This window comes from Pristiophorus japonicus, chromosome 23, assembly GCF_044704955.1.
Source record: "Pristiophorus japonicus isolate sPriJap1 chromosome 23, sPriJap1.hap1, whole genome shotgun sequence".
Lineage (NCBI taxonomy): Eukaryota > Metazoa > Chordata > Chondrichthyes > Pristiophoridae > Pristiophorus > Pristiophorus japonicus.
The window spans coordinates 32,703,615-32,720,252 of record NC_091999.1 but is presented as its reverse complement, the minus strand read 5'-3'; the positions used below and the strand labels follow the sequence as shown (position 1 = coordinate 32,720,252).

Below are 16,638 nucleotides of genomic sequence, written 5' to 3'. Positions count from 1 at the left end.
ATCATAACTCAAATAAATGTGTGAAACGTGATTTCCTTGGAGCAGCTGACTCCATCCCTCTGCCCAACTTCTGTCTGAGACTGAAGCAAACCTTGATATCATATTTTGACTCTGAAATGAGCTTCTGACGACGTGGCCACAGCACTTGCCTCAGCGCATCCGGTGCTGTAGCCCTCATCCATGTTTTTGTTACCTCTAGATGTGTCTGTTCCAATGCACTCATAGCTGGCCTCCCACATTCTACCCTACATAAACGATAGGTATCCAAAACTTAGCTGCCCGTTTCCTGCTCACCCATCGTCCCTGGGCTCACTGAGCTACATTGGTTTCTGGTTAAGTAATGCCTTAATTTCAAAATTACCATCCTTATTTTGAAATCCCTCCATGGCATCGCCTCTCCAATCTCTCTAATTTCTTCCAGCCTCTAATTCTGCCCTCTTGCGCATCCCTGATTATAATCGCACAACCATTGTTGGCCGTGCCTTCTGTTCCCTGAGCTTCAAGCTCTGGATCTCCCTCCCTAAACCTCTCCGCCTCTCTACCTCCCTTTCCTCCTTCAAGGCGCTCCTTAAAATCTACCTCTTTGACCAATCTTTTGGTACCTGCGCTAATTTCTCCTAATGCGGCTCGGTGTCAAATATTTCAGTAGCAAAATTCACATTCGGGTTTCTGACAGTTGCCCCTATCAAGAACCAACATAGATTGGTGGAAAATTAGGTTTCATTTATTAACAAGTTTGATTATTGACATACGCATGCACTGCAGTCAAAGGTTAGCTGCGGGTGTATAGTTTTGACAGCTTTATTAAAACAAGATTAAAACTTGTAACCTCTACAGGGCATCAAATCCTGCAGTAGGTTGATTGTACAGCCCGCCCTAATTTATTTATTTGTTAATGGGAATCAAATCGGATGGGGTATATGCTCTCTTGTAAGATCCATGCAAATTTGGGCGAAAGTTACTGGCGCCCAGATTGAGGCATATACTGGTTCATAGTTCAGCGTGATTGTTAAGTAACTAAGATCCAGGAAATTCCTGCTCGAAATTCAGGAGGAAGCCATGTGAAATACATTTTAAATGCAAATCTAGCAGTTAACTGGTTTATGTTGATGTGGGGTGAGGGCATTATGCGGTCTGGTTGCAAAGTCTAAAGCCCACAGTTCCTGGATATAGCTCCTTGACCTAATCTGCAAGGGGAAATGATTTCCCAGCCCAATGGAGATCACACACCTACAATGCGAGATGAATGGGAAAGCACTCTATTGGAATTGAACTGTATTGATGCAAAGTCTGGCAAAGAATGCTGAATAGCATAGAACATAATAAATAGGCGCAGAAGTCGACCATACGGCCCCTTGACCCTGAGCGCCAATTAATAAGATCATGGCTGTTCTTCGACCTCAACCCCAATTTTCCACCTGATCCCCATATCACATGATTACATTTGCGTCCAAATATCTATCACTCTAAGCATTGAATATAATCAACCTCTGAACATCCACAGTCCTCTGCGTTACAGAATTCCAAAGAATCGCAACCCTCTGAGCGAAACAAAATCTCCTCATCTCAGTCCTCAATGGTCAACCCTTGTTCCTAAGATGAAACATCCTATTTCTAGACCATCCAGGCAAGGGAAACACCGTCTGAGCATCTAGCCTATCAAACCCTCTGAGAATCTTACGTCTTTCAATGAGATCATACTTAATGCCAATACATTGAGATATAATCCAAAACCGAGCAAACTGTGGCAGTTGGAGTTTAACGTGAGTATGTTTGAGATCATCCAATTGGACCTAAGAGAGATAGATCAGAGTATTTACTAAATTGTGAGAAGCTTGGAACTTGAGAGGAACAGAGAGGTTCCCACGTACAGGAAGCACTACAATTCAGTGGACAGGCACAAAATATATTCAGAAAGGCTAATGGAATATTGGCCATTATCGCAAGTTATTACAAGCGAACTGGAATACAAAAAGATGGAAGTACAAGTACATATATAAGACTGTAGGTAAAACACATTTAGTGTATTGTGTTCAATTCTGGACCTCTTTCAATTCCCATTCCAGCACTGTTACCTCTGGAGTTCCCCAAGTATCTATCCTTGGCAACTCATGCTTCCCATCTCCGTGCTGCCCCTCGGCGATTATATCCGAACACAATATTACAGATTGCACATGTATGCTGATGACACCACGCTTTACCTCATCATCTGGTCTCTCGACACCTAAACTCTCTCAGATTTGTCAAACAGCCTGTGCTACATCCAGTACTAAATATCATTGTCTTTGGTCTCTGGCACAAACCCCGTTCCCTAATTACTGACTCTACCTGGTAACTTTCTGAGCCTGAACGAGATTGATCGTAATCTTGGTGCCATAATTGAACATTGGATGTGCACCCTACCACATTACTGATCCATCACCACGACCGCCTACTCGGAACTCCATAACTTCGCAAAATCTATCTCTGCCTCAGCTCAGCTGCTGCTGAAAACATGAGCCATTGCTTTTTGACATCTAGACTTGACTTTGCAATGCACTCCTTGCAGCTTACCTACATTCTACCCCACCGTAAACTTTAGATCATCCAAGACTCTGCTGTCCATGGCTTAATTCGCTATAAGTCCTGCTTACCAATCATCCCTGTGCTCGCTGACCCACGTTGGCTCCTCGTCTGATAAATGCTCGATTTTATAACATTAATTCTTGTTTTCCAATCCCTCTACGGTCTCGCCTCTCCCGACATCTGTAGTCTCCTCCAACCCGACACTCCTACGAGAGCTCTGCGCTGCTCCAGTTCTGGCCTCTTGAATATCTCCGGTAACTGGGAAGCCAGAGGATTGGGATTTTTTTTTAACAGCAAAGGATGACTAAAAAAAAAACTCAGAGAGGAAAGATAGATTATGAGAGTAAATTAGCAAGAAATATAAACAAACAGATAGTAAGAGCTTCAACAGGTATAAACAAAGGACGAGAGTAGAAAAGTAAATATTGGTCCCTTACATGATGAGACTGGTGAAAAAATAATGGGGAACAGGGAAGTGGCTAATACTTTGAATACATATTTTGTATCGGTTTTTATGGTAGAATAAAAACATCGCAATAAAAATAATCAAGGGGGTATAGGGAGGGAGGAACTTTAAACTATCCTTATCACTAAAGTAAAAGCACTCGGTATAATATGGCGACTAAAGATGGACAAGTCATCTGGACCTCGTGGCCTGCATCCTAGGATCATAACAGAAGTTGCTGCGGAGATACAGGATGCATTGGTTCTAATCTAGTAAAATATCCTGGAGTTTGTAGAGGGCTCGGTGGATTGGAAAACCGCAAATGCAACACCCCTATTTGAAAAGGAGGCAGATAGAAAGCAGGAAACTATAGACCAGTTAGACTAATATCTGTCGTTGGATAATTGCTGGAGTTCATTATTAAGCAAGCAATAGCAGGACATTTGGAAACCAATAATAAAGTCAAGCAGAGTCAGCTGTGTTTTATGAAAGGGAAATCATGTTCGACAAATTTTCTGGAGTTGTTTGAGGATATAAAAGGGGGAACCAGTGGATGTGATTTGTTTGGATTTCCAGAAGGCAGTCTATAAAGTGCCACATAAAGGGTTACTGCACAAGATAAGAGTGCACGGGGTTTGGGGAAATATATTACCATGGATAGCGGACTGGCTACCGAACAGAAAACATAGAGTCTGGAATAATGCAACATTTTCCGGTTGGCAAATGATAAAGACTGCGGTGCAAGTGTCTCAACTATTTACAATCTATAATAATTATTTGGATGAAGGGTCCATGTAATGTTGTCAAGTTTGCTAATGATACAATGATGGGTGGGAAAGCAAAATGTGAGGAGGACACAGAAAATCTGGCAGGAAACATAAAAAAGCAAATTATTATTTAAATGGAGAATAATTGCGAAATGCTGCAGTACAGAGTGAACTGGGGTCCGTGTGCATGAAACATAAAAATTTGGTATGCAGATACAGCAAATAATTGGGAAGGCAAATGGAATGTTAACCTTTATTGCAAGGTGTAAAGAGTATAAAAGCAGACAAGTCCTACAAATCTGTGTAAAGTATTGGTGAGAACACTCCTAGAGTACTGTGTACGAATTTGGTCTCATTATACAAGCAGGGATATACTTGCATTGGAGGCTATTCAGAGATGGTTCACTAGGTTGCTTCTTGAGATGAACAGGTTGACTTGTGAAGAAAGGTTGAGCAAGTTGGGCATATACTCCTTGGCGTTTAGAAGAATGAGAGTTGATCTTATTGAAACATACAAGATACTGAGAGGGCTCGTCACGGTAGATGCAGAGAGGATTTTTCCCCTCGTGGGTTATTCAAGAGCTAGGGGGCATAGTTTTAAAATAAGGGGTCGCCCATTCAGAGCGGAAATGAGGAGGAATTTTTCTCTCAGTGTGTCTTACATCTCTGGATTTGTCTGCCAAGGAAAGCTGTGGAGGCTGGGTCACTGAATATCTTTAAGCGGAGATAGGCAGCTTTTTGAGTGATTAGGGTGTAAAGGGTGATGGGGAGCGATCAAGGAAGTGGAATTGATTCCGTGATCAGACGGGCCAAATGGCCTATGCTTGCTCCTATTTCTTGTGTTCTTAATCGCTCAACCTTTGACAGCTGTACCTTCAGCTGAAAAGGCATAAGCTTTCTAATTCCCTCCCTAAACATCTACGCCTCTCTGACACCTTCTCCTTCTTTAACACGCTCTTTATACCCTACCTCTTTGTCCAAACTTTTGATCACCTGCGCTAATATCTCCTTAAGTGACTCGTTGTCACATTTTGTTCGATAAAGATCCTGTGAAGTGCCTTGAGATTCTTTACTATGTTAAAGGCGCTGAATCAATGTAATTTATTGTTGTTGTGCACCGCGCAAGAGGAATGATATATTAGCCAGAATGACACGAAGCATTTATTTTTTGGTATCAGCGAATGGACACGGAAGAGAAACGTGTTGATTTGGTGAATTGCAAACATTCCTTTAAAGCCATAAAGTTCACAGTGTATATTTATACATTGAAGAAGTGCCAGTCAGTGCCTGGTAATCAGTTGGCCCAGTACATCACCATGTTTTCTCTAACATTTACCCTTCACGTTCCTATTTCACAGTCTCAGTGTATATATTCTTATCATTTCATTGGAACAGAGGCAGCTGGAATGGATAGGGGAGGTTCATCACATGTGAGACTGAAGAGTTGTTCTTCAAATTACAACAGGCAGAGATTGCGATGTAAAAGTGCGTGCTGTTTACATTAATCAACGATTAATGCAACAGAACAACATTACGAAAAAGCTGCGACCGAGATGTAGTCCCACTTTTGTGTGTAGACACTTTACAGTTTTATTTTTCGGAGATTTCTAGCGAAATATTGTACAAACATTCTTTCAATTTCGCTAGAACTAACGATGGAGAATATATTTTCTTATATTTACTGTATCAGTAATGGAGCAATTATTCCTTGCCCGTTTAAGCTATTCAAAGTGAAAACAACGAGGGACATTTTGTACATCCAAGTGAGCTGGCAGTGTTATGTTTAAGATTCGGACCCATAGCTCTCTCATTAATGGATACAGCTACTTGTGTTTAAAGTGGAGACAGCAAATTTGGTAAAAAGGAGAACGAAAGAGGGATAATAAAATTATAGCTTATCTCTGCTAGAGGCAAAGTAACAGTATTCCATTTTCGGGACACAACTCACTCGCTGCAGTTTCAATCCTTTTCCCTTTCCTGATGCAATGTCCAATCTCAGCTGTACGGACAAAGGACTGCAGCTGAGCGGTGGGCAATAGGAGGATAGAACAACGAAGCTGTTCTCATCTGGGAGCAGTAATGAACTTGTCTGTCCAACCTATCGGGAGACTCCAAAGGGCGTTGCAGCGAGGGTTGACCAAAAGAGTGTGACATGCAGGAAGGTACCAAATAACTTTACAACCATGGAGGTTCCAAAGCGCTTTACACCCAGGGAGGTTCCAAAGGGCTTTACACCCAGAGACGTTCCAAAGTGCTTTACACCTAGAAAGGTTCCAAAGGGCTTTATACCCAGGGAGGTTCAATGGAGCTTTACAGCGAGGGAGGTTCCAAAGTGCTTTACACCAAGAGATGTTCCATGGATATTTACACCCAGGGAGTTTCCAAAGATATTTACACTCAGGGAGGTTCCAAAGTGTTTCATACCCAGTGAGGTTCCAAAGTGCTTCACACTCAGGGAGTTTCCAAAGAGATGTATCCCCAGGGAGGATCGAAAGTGTTTTACACGCAGGGAGCTTCCAAAGAGATTTATACCCAGGGAGTTTCCAAAGATACTTAAACCCCAGCAAGGTTCCAAAGTGTTTTACACCCGGAGGTTCCAAAGTGTTTCACAGCCAGGCAAGTTCCAAAGTGTTTTACACCCAGGGTGGTTCCAAAGTGTTTTCATGCAGAGAGGTTCCAAAGTGTTTTACAACCAGGGAGGTTCCAAAGAACATTTCACCCAGGGAGGTTCCAAAGCGCATTACACCCAGGGAGGTTCCAAAGGGCATTACACCCAGGGAGGTTCCAAAGAGCATTACACCCAGGGAGGTTCCAAAGTGTTTTACACCCAGGGAGGTTCCAAAGTGTTTTACACCCAGGGAGGTTCCAAAGTGTTTTACTCCCAGGGAGGTTCCAAAGTGTTTTACACCTAGGGAGGTTCCAAAGTGTTTTACACCCAGGGAGGTTCCAAAGAGCATTACACCCGGGATGGGGGGTGGTTCCAAAGTGTTTGACACCCACAGGGAGGTTTCAAAATGTTTTACACCAAAGGAGGTTCGAAGGCGATTTACACCCAGGGAGGTTCCCTGGAGCTTTACACCCAGTGAGGTTCCAAAGTGTTTTACACCCAGGGAGGTTCCAAATTGTTTTTCTCCCAGGGAGGTTCCAAAGTATTTCAGACCCAGGGAGGATCCAAAATTTTTTACACCCAGGAAGGTTCCAAAGTGTTTTACTCCCAGGGAGGATCCAAGGCGATGTACTCCCAAGAAGGTTCCATGGAGCTTCACACCCAGGGAGGTTCCAAGGTGCTTTATATTGAAGTGTAGTCACTGTTGTAATGCAGGGAAACGTGGCAGCGGATTTGCACTCAGCAAAGTTCCACCTACCGAGAAATAAATACAGGCGCAGATAATCAGTTTTGGTGATATTTGTTGAGCGATAAGCATTGGTCAGGGCATCGGCAGAACATTTACTCACTTCTTGAAAATAATACACTCAGATCCTTGGCATCCACCTGAGAGAGAAGACGGAACCTCGTTTAAAGTCTCACTTGAAAGACAGCACCATCTGACAAAGAAGCATTCCATCAGTACTGCACTGGCGGGTCAGCCTGTAATGGGACTTGAACTCACATTATTCTAACTGAGGTGCAAGAGGGCTACCACGGCTGAGTGCATCCACCTCAAAAACCAAGTTATTCCTAAAGATACAACTGACTTACTGCACTAAGGTAAGTGTCAGCATCCATAGGACATGACGGGTCACTTGGAAATAAATTAAATCAGTTTACAACATTAAATTGGGTGATAAAGTGTATGTTTCCACTGTGGAGAATAGGAATGACCAGCGGGTTTGGAGAATTGGAACGAAAGACTACAGTGCAGAGCTTAATGGAGGTTGAGTGCTGGAATAGCTAGTTTCGTTATAGAAGTAATTTAACAACTAGATTCAATGGATATTTCAGCGCGTTCTTTAACCGCTGTCTGAAGTTACTCTGAGTCACTGTATAAATAAACGTGTTAGTGCAGCAGCTTAGGAGCTGAAGCATATTTCCACTTTCCTGCAGAATAAATTTGGGGTCATTGAAATAATTATTGTTTTCAATTCGGACATAGAGAAAATTGATAACATACGTCAACCACAACAGGATGAAACTTCCCGAGATGGTGAAGAGTAAAATTATGGACTTTCGCCGGCTCTCCATCTCTGGATCACTCTGACTCGCTCCATTGTTTTGGGCCCGGAGTCTCCTGGGGACCCTACTAGAATGTATCTGACGGTCACAGCATTGAGCAGTAACATCAGGAGGAACGGTGCACACGGGGTTAGAATACGGTCCAGGCAGTCAAACGCTGTCCAAGCGGGTGAAACATTCAAGGTAAGTTTTATGTTGCAGTACCAGGCCACCTTATTAATAGTAAATAATGGCTCATACGTGAAGTAGAAAGGGATGTTTTTTAAACAACTCAGGGCACAGACCGCTCCTATCACCACAGCCGCCGTTGTCTCGGTGCAGTATTTTGTTTTCAGCTTCTGGCAACAAATGGCCACAAATCGATCAAAGGTGAACGCGACCGTTAACCAGACAGAACTGTCACTTGATGAATAAATGAGCACAGTGCTGATGCTGCACGCTGGTGTGGTGGACAGAATGCTATTCCGGAAATAGATACCACCAATTCTATTCAATATCACAGCGGTGATAATGACCAGGAGATCGGTCACCGCCATGAACACCAGGTACCGAGTGATACACGTGGAGACACCGCACCTTCCTCGGGACAGGATCACAATCGCCGCGATGTTCGCTGCAAAAAGGAGCAAAATGGAAATTACACATCAGACTACCATCATAAGAACATAAGCACATATGAAATAGGAGCAGGAGTAGGCAATTTGCCTCCCACCGCACCCCCCTCCCCCGGGCCTGCTCCGCCATTTAATAAGATCATGGCTGATTTGATCATGGATCAGCTCCACTTCCTTGCCGAACCCCCCGAAACCTTCTTTCACTTATCGCTCAAAAATCTGTTTATCTCCGCCTTAATTATCTTCAGTGACCCAGCCTCCATAGCCATTCAAAGTCTTAGTTTGACTGGACTTGGTTTCTGAGTTCATTACCTGATCAGTTGATGGAAACCAATCAATTTGCCAGATCAGCAGAGCTTTACTAAATACGGAACAATATGGAATCGCAGGGAAAGCGTTTTGCTCGATAGACTTGAAGCTATAATCGCCTGAACTCGGCACAAAAAGAGAAGGAGAGCGAAACTGACCATAGTAAAGAACAGACATAAACTAATAGTTAATGAATAATGTATCCCAACATTAAATAGGACAAGCTAAACATAATGTCACCTTGAAAATTGATGGTAGAAAGAGTGCGATCGACTGCTATTTACACCTCAGGAGAATCGTAAAATTCCCATATGGAATGACTCCAATTACGATTGTTGCTATCTGGTTAATGGAGCAGCCATTCTGCTAATGGGCGGTGAAAAAAGGCAATGTGATCATTGACCAGCAAACTGCACCTTTGTGATATTGTTTGAGGGACAAATGTTGGTCAGGGCACAACTCCCAGCACTCGGTCCAGTTGTTCCTTGACCATTAGACAGTGTCATGGTATCCAGTATCACTGTAATGGCGGCACTGCAGAGAACCTGTCAGTGACAGCTGGGTTGAGCCTATAAACTGCAGGATAAGTGGTGAGGGAGCGTTGTATGGGAGCCACTCAGTGAGAGCCAGAGGTGAGTCCATAACCTGTGAGATAGAAGGTGAGGGAGCGTATAGTGTGAGCCACTTCTTGAGAGCTGGGGGTGAGTCTATAAATTGCGCGATAAGTGGTGAGAGAGTGTTTAATCGGAGCCACTCAGTGAGAGCCGGGGGTGAGTCCATAACCTGTGGGATAGGTGGTGAGGGAGCGTTTAATGGGAGCCAGTCAGTGAGCGCCCGGTGCGAGTACATAATCTGTGGGATTGGTGGTGAGGGTGCATTTAATGTGAAGCACTCAGTGAGAGCCGGGGGTGAGCCTATAAACTGTGGGATAGCTGGTGAGGGAGCGTATAGTGTGAGCCACTCCATGAGAGCCGAGGTGAGTCTATAAACTGCGGGATAGGTGGTGAGGGAGAGTTTAATGGGAGTCACTCAATGAGTGCCGGGGGTGAGTCTATAAAATGCGGGAAAAGTGGTGAGGGAGCATTTAGTGTGAGCCACTCAGTGAGAGCTGGTGGTGAGTCTATAACCCATTGGACAGGTGGTGAGGGAGCGTTTAATGGGAACCACTCAGTGAGAGCCGGGATTGAGCCTATAAACTGTGGGATAGGTGGTGAGGGAGCATATAGTGTGAGCCACTCCATGAGAGCTGAGGTGAGTTTATAAACTGCGGGATAGGTGGTGAGGGAGCGTTTAGTCTCAGCCAGTCAGTGAGAGCTGGGGGTGAGTCTATAACCCATTGGATAGGTGGTGAGGGCACGTTTATTGGGAGCCATTCAGTGACCGCCGGTGGTGAGTTTATAACCTGATGAATACTTGATGAGGGTGCGTTTAATGGGAGCCACTCAGTGAGAGCCGTGGTCAGTCTATAATATGCGTGATACGTGTTCAGGGAGCGTTTAACATGAGCCACTCAGTGACAGCCGGGGGTGTGTCCACAACCTGTGGGTTAGGTGGTGAGGGAGCGTTTAATGAGAGCTACTCAGTGACAGCCAGGGATGAGTCTATAACCTACGGGATAGGTGGTGAGGGAGTGTTTAATGGGAACCACTCAGTGAGAACCGGGGGTGAGTCTATAACTTGTGGCATAGGTGGTCATGGAGCGTATAGTATAAGCACTCCTTGAGAGCCGGGGATGAGCCTATAAACTGCGGGATAGGTGGTGAGGGAGCGTATAGTGTAAGCTACTCCTTGAGAGCCGGGGGTGAGCCTATAAACTGCGGGATATGTGGTGAGGGAGCGTTTAATGAGAGCCACTTAATGAGAGCTGGGGGTGAGTCCATAACCTGTGGGATAGAAGGTGATGGAGAGTATTGTGTGAGCCACTCCGTGAGAGCCGTGGGTGAGTCCATAACCTGTGGGATAGGTGGTGAGGGAGTGTTTAATGGGAGCCACTCAATGAGAGCCGGGGGTGAGTCCATAACTTGTGGGATAGGTAGTGAGGGAGCGTTTAGTGTGAGCCAGTCAGTGAGCGACGGGTGTTAGTCCATAACTTGTGGGATAGGTAGTGAGGGAGCGTGTAGTGTGAGCCACTCAGTGAGAGCTGGGGGTGAGTCTATAACTCATTTGATAGGTGGTGAGGGTGCCTTTAATGTGAGTCATTCAGTGACAGCCGGGGGTGAGCTTATAACCTGCGGCATAGTTGGTGAGGGAGCGTTTAATGGCAGCCACTCAGTGAAAGCCAGTATCTGTCTAGAACCTGCGTGAAACGTGTTGAGGGAGCGTTTAATGGGAGCCACTAAGTGACAGTCGTGGATGAGCTTATAGCCTGCGGGATAGGTGGTGACGGAGAGCTTAATGGGAGCCACCCATTCAGAATCGGACATGCAACAAGAAGCAGATTGTAAAAGACACGTTAAATGTTGTGAATCATTTCAGAGGTGGTGAATGTGGACCATTCCACAAGGGATGACGAACGGTCGGGTTAAATTTGTATTTTGGCTCCCGGTTTGAAGATGGGATGAGAAGTTACACGGAAATATCCTGGAGGAGCAAATGAGCCACTGGTTGACCGGCTCCAGTAAAATGACGAAGGGGTTGCTCGAATCTGAAGTAGGAGGCCGAGGGCCAAGCAGAGAATGATACAGCACAGAAGGAAACCATTCGGCCCATCGTGCCTGTGCAGGCTCTTTGACAGAGCTATCCCCTGTTCTCCTCTCGGAACCGTGCTATTTCCATCTTAGAGTACTTATCGAATTCCCTTTAGAAAGTTACTATTGAATCTGCCTCCACCACCCTTTCAAGCATTGCATTCCAGATCACAACAACACGCTGCATCAAAAATGATTCCTCCTGATTCAGTCAAGAATGCTGCCACTGAACCAAAGCTGAGACAAAGGTTCCCAGCCATATTACTTTCTCCAAGTCTTTTTTTTAAGTTCCAGGACATACCAAATTCATGGTGATGATTTCCACAGACAGTTGCACATACACATAGACATTTTTAGAGATAGACAGACACAGAGACGCACACACAAAAATTTACACGCACCAACGGACATGCACAGATGCCTTAGACATCTCGAGGGATAGACAGACTGAATCACTGTCGCAACTTTGGCTGATTTTTGTGATTTACTATCCGTATGTATCGTGAATATTGCAGATTAATGAAAGAAAGAAAACAGCGGCGGCATTGAAAGGTGTGGGACGTTGTTCCGTCTATCTCAGAATCAGTTTTGCAGGGACCTGGTTAAATTGTCAAACAGAATGAAATATGCTGAGAAACGGAGTCGGCAGGATTCAAATCTATGCGGGGAAACCCGAATGAATTTTTAATCTATGGCCTTAACAACTGGGCCACGACTACTGGCTCGCTGTCTTTTTAAATGTTACTCAGTGAAAACTCAACCATCCATCTCTGTGCAGCAGACGGCCACAGAATCGTGAAAAAGTCACCGTTTGCTAAAAATCTGGAAGAGGCTGTATTTTTGCTGCTCTATATTGCTCTGGAACTTTTTTATATGAATCTATACCAAGAAACAGAAGCAAAATTCTGCATTTTGTAAAATGCAGCCTCCCCATTAGGGAAATGAACCGTGGTGTCCCGTGTGAGAGGCGGGGATTTTCACCACTTTCCCACGATGAATTGATGCTCATGGGTTTTGTCAACGCAATATTCGAGCTGTGAATAGAACTGGACATCATGAGAAGTCGACAGACAGATTGAGAGACAGAGACAAACCGACAAACTTGAAGAGATCGACAGCGAGATCGAGACAACGAGAGACAGCAAGTGTGAGACTGATAACGAGAGGCAGACTGAATGAGAAAAAGACTCTCAAACACATACATCTAAAGAGATCTGTGTGTGTGATCTATAAAGAGAAAGAGGGAAAGAGTGAGAGAAAGACAATGATAAAGACAGTGACAAGGAGAGAGACAGATGGAGAAAGAGAGCGACAGATAGACAGAGAGACAAAGAAATTAAAATAAAATGTTGGAAATTCTCAGCAGGTTACAGACAGGAACTACCAGCGACAGGCAAAGAGAGACAGGCAGGCAGAGACATAGATAGACAGAGATGATGGGAAAGAGTGAGACAGTCAGACAGAGAGACTGAGAGAATCCCATTGGAACAAAACTGGACACCGTGAGAAAGAGACAGGCACATTGAGAGACAGAGACAAACAGCGAAACAGGGCGAAACAGACAGCGAGGTAGAGACAGAGAGAGAAAGAAAGTTTGAGACTGAGAGGGAGGGTCAGACTGAGTGAGGCAAAGACTCAAACACATACATATACAGAGATGTGTTTGTCTGATTTATAAAGAGAGGGAGGGAAAGAGTGAGAGAAAAACAGGGACAAGGAGAGAGACAAAGAGGGAGACAGATAGAGAGAAAGATAAATAGAGAGAGACATCGAGACAAAAACAGAAAATGATGGAAATATTCATCAGGTTAGAGACAGGGACGAGCAGAGACAGGCAAAGACATGGACAGACATAGATGATGGGAAAGAACGAGACAGTCAGACAGAGAGTATGACAGAATCCCATTGGAACAGAACTGGATACAGTGTGAAGGAGACAGATTGAGAGACAGAGACAAACAGAGAAACAGGGACAGAGAGAGTGAATCAGAGAGAGGCAGACTGAGAGAGACAAAGACTCAAACACACAAATACATATACAGCTCTCTAAAGACAGAGCGCGAGGCAGAGACTGAGCGATACAGATACATTTCACAATTTCATTTCATTATCTGCTCAGATTGTCACCGAGCTACAGAAAAATGCAAATGCAACAGATGAAAATCAGTTATCACTGAGCAGAATGGGAGATATCACTGTTTAATTAAGTAATTACCAGGAGTGGGGTTCGAACCCACGCAGGTATAAACCCATTGGATCTTAAGTCCAACGCCTTAACCACTCGGCCATCCTGGTGCCGTCAGCGATTGGATTCTGTCGATGTGAGAATCTGGGCTTCAACTCCACCTCCACAGACACACACAAACACATCGGGTTTCAGGGAGCATTTCCGAACATTTTTCGGAATATTGACACGGGGGCCACTCTCCTATTCTTTTTCGAGTAATGCTCAAGGACTTCTCACAACCACCCGAGTGCGCAGACGGAGATGAAATTTAACATTTCATCCGACAGTCAACAGTTTCAACACTGCAAAATTCCCCAAATGCTGCAGTTGAGTGTTAGCCAAGATTATATGCTCAAGTCTCAGGAGTGCGCCTTGAACACACAAACTCCTGATTCAGTCAAGAATGCTGCCACTGAACCAAAGCTGAGACAAAAGTTCACAGCCATATTACTTTCCCCAAGTCTTTTTTTTAAGTTCCAGGATATACCAAATTCATGGTGATGATTTCCACAGACAGTTGCACATACACATAGACATTTTTATAGAGAGACAGACACAGAGACACACACACAAATTTACACGCACCAACGGACATGCACAGATGCCTTAGACATCTCGAGGGATCGACAGGCTGAATCACTGTCGCAACTTGGGCTGATTTTTGCGATTTTCTATCCGTAAGTATCGTGAATATTGCAGATTAATGAAAGAAAGAAAACAGCGGCGGCATTGAAAGGTGTGGGACGTTGTTCCGTCTATCTCAGAATCAGTTTTGCAGGGCCCTCGTTAAATTGTCAAACAGAATGAAATATGCTGAGAAACGGAGTCGGCAGGATTCAAATCTATGCGGGGAAACCCGAATAGATTTTTAATCTATTGCCTTAACCACTGGGCCACGACTACTGGCTTGCTGCCTTTTTAAATGTTACTCAGTTAAAACTCAACCAATCATCTCTGTGCAGCAGACGGCCACAGAATCGTGAAAAAGTCACCATTTGCTAAAAATCTGGAAGAGGCTGTATTTTTGCTGCTCTATATTGCTCTGGAACTTTTTAATATGAATCTATACCAAGAAACAGAAGCAAAATTCTGCCTCTTGTAAAATGCAGGCTTCCCGTTAGGGAACTGAACCGTGGTCTCCCGTGTAACAGGCGGGGATATTCACCACTTTCCCACGAGGAATTGATGCGCATGGGTTTCGTCAAAGCAATATTCGAGCTGTTAATAGAACTGGACACCATGAGAAGTCGACAGACACATTGCGAGACAGAGACAAACCGACAAACAGGGAGAGACAGACAGCGAGATCGAGACAACGAGAGACAGCAAGTGTGAGACTGAAAACGAGAGGCAGACTGAGTGAGAAAAAGACTCTCAAACACATACATCTAAAGAGATCTGTGTGTGTGATCTATAAAGAGAAAGAGAGAAAGAGTGAGAGAAAGACAATCATAAAGAAAGTGACAAGGAGAGAGACAGATGGAGAGAGAGCGACAGATAGACAGAGAGACAAAGAAATAAAAATAAAATGTTGGAAATTCTCAGCAGGTTAGAGACAGAAACTACCAGCGAGAGGCAAAGAGAGACAGGCAGGCAGAGACATAGATAGACAGAGATGATGGGAAAGAGTGAGACAGTCAGACAGAGAGAGTGAGAGAATCCCATTGGAACACAACTGGACACCGTGAGAAAGAGACAGGCACATTGAGAGACAGAGACAAACAGCGAAACAGGGCGAAACAGACAGCGAGGTAGAGACAGAGAGAGACAGAAAGTTTGAGACTGAGAGGGAGGGTCAGACTGAGTGAGGCAAAGACTCAAACACATACATATACAGAGATGTGTTTGTGTGATTTATAAAGAGAGGGAGGGAAAGAGTGAGAGAAAAGCAGGGACAAGGAGAGAGACAAAGAGGGAGACAGATAGAGAGAAAGATAAATAGAGAGAGACATCGAGACAAAAACAGAAAATGATGGAAATATTCATCAGGTTAGAGACAGGGACGAGCAGAGACAGGCAAAGACATGGACAGACATAGATGATGGGAAAGAACGAGACAGTCAGACAGAGAGTATGACAGAATCCCATTGGAACAGAACTGGATACAGTGTGAAGGAGACAGATTGAGAGACAGAGACAAACAGAGAAACAGGGACAGACAGAGTGAATCAGAGAGAGGCAGACTGAGAGAGACAAAGACTCAAACACACAAATACATATACAGCTCTCTAAAGACAGAGCGCGAGGCAGAGACTGAGCGATATAGATACATTTCACAATTTCATTTCATTATCCTCTCAGATTGTCACCGAGCTACAGAAAAATGCAAATGCAACAGATGAAAATCAGTTATCACTGAGCAGAATGGGAGATATCACTGTTTAATTAAGTAATTACCAGGAGTGGGGTTCGAACCCACGCAGGTATAAACCCATTGGATCTTAAGTCCAACACCTTAACCACTCGGCCATCCTGGTGCCGTCAGCCATTGGATTCTGTTTATGTGAGAATCTGGGCTTCAACTCCACCTCCACAGACACACACAAACACATCGGGTTTCAGGGAGCATTTCCGAACATTTTTCGGAATATTGACACTGGGGCAACTCTCCTATTCTTTTTCGAGTAATGCTCAAGGACCTCTCACAACCACCCGAGTGCGCAGACGGAGATGCAATTTAACATTTCATCCGAAAGTCAACAGTTTCAACAATGCAAAATTCCCCAAATGCTGCAGTTGAGTGTTAGCCAAGATTTAATGCTCAAGTCTCAGGAGTGCGACTTGAACACACAAACTCCTGATTCAGTCAAGAATGCTGCCACTGAACCAAAGCTGAGACAAAAGTTCACA

At 44.3% G+C, this 16,638-nt stretch overlaps 2 non-coding genes across 2 annotated transcripts; both read right to left on the bottom strand.

Moving 5' to 3' along the window:
- Window positions 1-13,773: 13,773 nt before the first annotated feature.
- Window positions 13,774-13,856, bottom strand: trnal-uaa (transfer RNA leucine (anticodon UAA)). The gene has a single exon. It is a non-coding gene; the product is annotated as a tRNA-Leu (tRNA).
- Window positions 13,857-16,182: 2,326 nt separating this feature from the next.
- Window positions 16,183-16,265, bottom strand: trnal-uaa (transfer RNA leucine (anticodon UAA)). The gene has a single exon. It is a non-coding gene; the product is annotated as a tRNA-Leu (tRNA).
- Window positions 16,266-16,638: the final 373 nt, after the last annotated feature.